General features: G+C 53.9%; 1 long non-coding RNA gene across 3 annotated transcripts; it reads left to right on the top strand.

Moving 5' to 3' along the window:
- Window positions 1–763: 763 nt before the first annotated feature.
- LOC135326740 (uncharacterized) lies at window positions 764–4,657 on the top strand. 3 transcript variants are annotated; one of them, XR_010386995.1, is made up of 3 exons: window positions 764–1,887; window positions 4,164–4,327; window positions 4,500–4,657. It is a non-coding gene; the product is annotated as an uncharacterized LOC135326740 (long non-coding RNA). The 3 variants fall into 3 exon arrangements; XR_010386997.1 differs by lacking the exon at window positions 764–1,887 and adding an exon at window positions 1,919–2,820; XR_010386996.1 differs by lacking the exon at window positions 764–1,887 and adding an exon at window positions 3,596–3,754.
- The last annotated feature ends 674 nt before the right edge of the window (window positions 4,658–5,331 follow it).

Genomic DNA, 5,331 nt, shown 5'->3' with positions numbered 1-5,331 from the left:
CGCTCCCCCCGCCCCTCGCGCTCCCCCCGCCCCTCGCGCTCCCCCCGCCCCTCTCTCGCGGTCCTGGGCCGCGCACGCGCGGTGCGGCGGCGCGAGCCCTGGGCGGCCGGCGCACGCGCGGTGCGGCGGCGCGAGCCCTGGGCGGCCGGCGCACGCGCGGTGCGGCGGCGCGAGCCCTGGGCGGCCGGCGCACGCGCGGTGCGGCGGCGCGAGCCCTGGGCGGCCGGCGCACGCGCGGTGCGGCGGCGGGCAAGATGGCGGCGAGCAGGGCGGGTGTTTTGGCTGGACGGCGGCGGGCGAGGGCAGAGGCGGGCTGGAGTCGAGCATGTGGGGGCCGCGGTGAGGCGAGGTGAGGCGAGCGTGTGCCTTCGGGTGGCCGCGGGTGTCGGGCTGTGTCCTGCCAGCCGGGGCCGTCGCTGCGTGGAGGCGGCGGGGCGGGGGGGGGGGGAGTCGGGCCGGGGTCCGCGCCGCGCCGGGTCTGCCGGAGCGCGGCTCTGACTCTCCCTTTTGCGTGTGTCGCCTGTAGGGCCCCGGTTCCTCCCCAGCGCGGGCCGGGGCGTGCGCTCGCCCCTGCGGACGCAGCCTGGAGGAGTGTGTGTGGGGTGCCTGCGCGGGGGTCTGGATGTCTCTAGCAGCGGCACGGCAGCCTGATGCCTCCTCTCGTCTGGGACGCGGGGTCCTTGGGGAGTTCCCTGCTGCCTCCTCTGGCGTTCTCTGCGAGCTCATAGATCCCTCCACCTCCTCTCCCCCCCCCCCCGCCCCGCTCCCCTGTCTGGTGGGGTGGGAGACCGGTGGCTGCTCCCGCCGAGCTGAGAGCCACGTAGGGCACCCCATGTGCTCACTACGCATCTGGGATGGCACCCCTGCCCTGAGGGCCCCGCAGAGTCCCACCCTTCCTGCAACCAGCCCCCCCAGAGCCATTAAACCACCCACAAATCCTGCCCCAACACCCCCACAGGCCCCAAAACGCCTCCGAGCCCTGCCGCAATGTTGTCACTGACTCCAGACCTTCCCCTGCACTCTGTGCAAGGCCCCAAACTTTCCTCAAACTGCTGCCAGACCCAGTGCCCGCAGCAGTGAGGCGTTCTAACAAAGATGGGGTGCGATGTGCGTCTCCGCCTCGACTCAGTCCCGCTTTAGAGAAACAGGAAGTTACAGCACTTCCTGGTGAAGAGTGTTGACGGGTGAATGTGCGGATGACAAAGAGACTTCTCTCTCTTTTCTTCTGAGCCGCCTCTCAGAAGCCTCTGTGTGTGCACGATGTGGCTGATCTGGGATAATCGTGCTGTGCGCAGTGCTTAAGGAGAACATTGCCCTAAAATGGAGGGCTAAGGAATAGCCTAAAAAACCTAAAAGGCTCGGGAAGAGCAAAAGAGAACACCGATGGGCTCTGGGAAGCCCCAGTGATGCTAGCGAAAACAGCGTGGCTTTTAGGCACCTCCTCAGAGCAGCAGCAATGTCTCGCTCCAGCCTATGGGACAATGGGGACTCTTAATTACCGCCTTGAATTACCACAAGTGTTGCAAAAGCAGAAGGGACTAGGGAGCATGCAGAGCAGGTTATGGACTATATGTCAAGTTTAAACAAGCAACAAGCCCCTCTGCAGACAGAAACAGGTTTAGCCCTAAGTAATAGAGGAAGGTAGCTGTGAGTAACGTGAAGCGAAGCGGTGACGTCAGTCACCCCGAAAGCCTCGGAGAAGCGGTCTGAAAATCTGGTACCCTCGCGGCCTCGGCAGTCTTTTTGGTTTGTTTGGCAAGGTAGCCCACCGAAGGGGGACATCTCGAAGAGAAGCAGCAAGACCTGGGGATCCGGTGGTTCATTTTGGTCGTCGCCTGTGAGGCCAGCATGCAAGAGTAAGAGGAAGCTAGGAGCAGTCTCAAAAAGGTAATAGGTTTGAAAGGGAGACACGCAAATCGAGGGCTGTCGTTCCTCCACGTAGTTAAAGACCGAGAGAGTTGTGGGTTAAGCGCATGCATACGAGGGTTTGCGAACAGTAACAATAACACTGAAGCGGAATAAAAATAAGGTTTCGTGGAAGATGGCGTTAGGAAGGTATTAGGCGACGTGCCCGCCTGCCTAATAACCTAGCCCTAATTGCTGTGTGTAACGTTTCCAGACCGTTTACCCTGCAACGTATGGTGCAAAGTGCCGTATTAAGACCTTTCCCTTAAGGAAAAGAAGAAGGAAAAAAAGAAAAAAAGGGGGAAAAAGAAAACAGGGTAAAGAGAAAAAGATCATGCATAAACCTAAGCGTTTCACTGGAAGTAAAACGCGAGTTTATCGCTTCCTTACAGATATGGAACCGAGGACAGCAAATGCTGACGAAGAGAAGAGACGGACGAGCGTTTGCTTGCGGTTAATACCGAAGGGACGGGATGAAACAAGGAAGCCAGAATGCAGCGGCCCCTCGATATCACCAGGAACTGCTACAGGAGGAGGCGTTCTGGCACGGGTAACTAGGGTAAGTATCGCTAATGACCGTTAGCAGTTATTTCGGCCTCCCCGAGGCAGCGCTGAGGACTGAGTAACCCGTTCCTGCCCTGTGGCTGCTGTTCCCTGTATCTGCCTTAGCTTTGCTTTGGCTGTTTCTGTTTTGTTTTGTTATCGTACACGCAGCTACGGAAAGGAATAGATGTCATACTTACTTTTTTAGATTAATTGCCACGGCTGAAGTTGAAGAGACCAAGAAACGTAAGCCCCGAAGGGGCACATCTTGAAGAGAGGGGGCTAGACCTAGCGATGCAGTTGTTCGTTTTGGTCGTCGCCTGTGAGGCCAGCATGCAAGAGTAAGAGGAAGCTAGGAGCAGTCTCAAAAAGGTAATAGGTTTGAAAGGGAGACAGGCAAATCGAGGGCTGTCATTCCTCCACGTAGTTAAAGACCGAGAGAGTTGTCGGTTAAGTGCATGCATACGAGGGTTTGCGAACAGTAACAATAACACTGAAGCGGAATAAAAATAAGGTTTCGTGGAAGATGGCGTTAGGTAGGTATTAGGCGACGTGCCCGCCTGCCTAATAACCTAGCCCTAATTGCTGTGTGTAACGTTTCCAGACCGTTTACCCTGCAACGTATGGTGCAAAGTGCCGTATTAAGACCTTTCCCTTAAGGAAAAGAAGAAGGAAAAAAAGAAAAAAAAGGGGGAAAAAGAAAACAGGGTAAAGAGAAAAAGATCATGCATAAACCTAAGCGTTTCACTGGAAGTAAAACGCGAGTTCATCGCTTCCTTACAGAGATGGAACCGAGGACAGCAAATGCTGACGAGGAGAAGAGACGGACGAGCGTTTGCTTGCGGTTAATACCGAAGGGACGGGATGAAACAAGGAAGCCAGAATGCAGCGGCCCCTCGATATCACCAGGAACTGCTACAGGAGGAGGCGTTCTGGCACGGGTAACTAGGGTAAGTATCGCTGATGACCGTTAGCAGTTATTTCGGCCTCCCCGAGGCAGCGCTGAGGACTGAGTAACCCGTTCCTACCCTGTGGCTGCTGTTGCCTGTATCTGCCTTAGCTTTGCTTTGGCTGTTTCTCTTTTGTTTTGTTATCGTACACGCAGCTACGGAAAGGAATAGATGTCATACTTACTTTTTTAGATTAATTGCCACGGCTGAAGTTGAAGAGACCAAGAAACGTAAGCCCCGAAGGGGCACATCTTGAAGAGAGGGGGCTAGACCTAGCGATCCAGTTGTTCGTTTTGGTCGTCGCCTGTGAGGCCAGCATGCAAGAGTAAGAGGAAGCTAGGAGCAGTCTCAAAAAGGTAATAGGTTTGAAAGGGAGACAGGCAAATCGAGGGCTGTCGTTCCTCCACGTAGTTAAAGACCGAGAGTTGTGGGTTAAGCGCATGCATACGAGGGTTTGCGAACAGTAACAATAACACTGAAGCGGAATAAAAATAAGGTTTCGTGGAAGATGGCGTTAGGTAGGTATTAGGCGACGTGCCCGCCTGCCTAATAACCTAGCCCTAATTGCTGTGTGTAACGTTTCCAGACCGTTTACCCTGCAACGTATGGTGCAAAGTGCCGTATTAAGACCTTTCCCTTAAGGAAAAGAAGAAGGAAAAAAAGAAAAAAAAGGGGGAAAAAGAAAACAGGGTAAAGAGAAAAAGATCATGCATAAACCTAAGCGTTTCACTGGAAGTAAAACGCGAGTTTATCGCTTCCTTACAGAGATGGAACCAAGGACAGCAAATGCTGACGAGAAGAGACGGACGAGCGTTTGCTTGTGGTTAATACCGAAGGGACGGGATGAAACAAGGAAGCCAGAATGCAGCGGCCCCTCGATATCACCAGGAACTGCTACAGGAGGAGGCGTTCTGGCATGGGTAACTAGGGTAAGTATCGCTAATGACCGTTAGCAGTTATTTCGGCCTCCCCGAGGCAGCGCTGAGGACTGAGTAACCCGTTCCTACCCTGTGGCTGCTGTTCCCTGTATCTGCCTTTCTTTTGTTTTGTTATCGTACGCGCAGCTACGGAAAGGAATAGATGTCATACTTACTTTTTTAGATTAATTGCCACGGCTGAAGTTGAAGAGACCAAGAAACGTAAGCCCCGAAGGGGCACATCTTGAAGAGAGGGGGCTAGACCTAGCGATGCAGTTGTTCGTTTTGGTCGTCGCCTGTGAGGCCAGCATGCAAGAGTAAGAGGAAGCTAGGAGCAGTCTCAAAAAGGTAATAGGTTTGAAAGGGAGACAGGCAAATCGAGGGCTGTCGTTCCTCCACGTAGTTAAAGACCGAGAGAGTTGTCGGTTAAGCGCATGCATACGAGGGTTTGCGAACAGTAACAATAACACTGAAGCGGAATAAAAATAAGGTTTCGTGGAAGATGGCGTTAGGTAGGTATTAGGCGACGTGCCCGCCTGCCTAATAACCTAGCCCTAATTGCTGTGTGTAACGTTTCCAGACCGTTTACCCTGCAACGTATGGTGCAAAGTGCCGTATTAAGACCTTTCCCTTAAGGAAAAGAAGAAGGAAAAAAAGAAAAAAAAGGGGGAAAAAGAAAACAGGGTAAAGAGAAAAAGATCATGCATAAACCTAAGCGTTTCACTGGAAGTAAAACGCGAGTTTATCGCTTCCTTACAGAGATGGAACCAAGGACAGCAAATGCTGACGAGGAGAAGAGACGGACGAGCGTTTGCTTGCGGTTAATACCGAAGGGACGGGATGAAACAAGGAAGCCAGAATGCAGCGGCCCCTCGATATCACCAGGAACTGCTACAGGAGGAGGCGTTCTGGCACGGGTAACTAGGGTAAGTATCGCTAATGACCGTTAGCAGTTATTTCGGCCTCCCCGAGGCAGCGCTGAGGACTAAGTAACCTGAGGGGCTCTGGCCTGGGTT

Source organism: Dromaius novaehollandiae, unplaced genomic scaffold (assembly GCF_036370855.1).
Source record: "Dromaius novaehollandiae isolate bDroNov1 unplaced genomic scaffold, bDroNov1.hap1 HAP1_SCAFFOLD_104, whole genome shotgun sequence".
Lineage (NCBI taxonomy): Eukaryota > Metazoa > Chordata > Aves > Casuariiformes > Dromaiidae > Dromaius > Dromaius novaehollandiae.
Note: the sequence above shows the minus strand (reverse complement) of the source record. Positions and strands in the feature narration are given on the sequence as shown.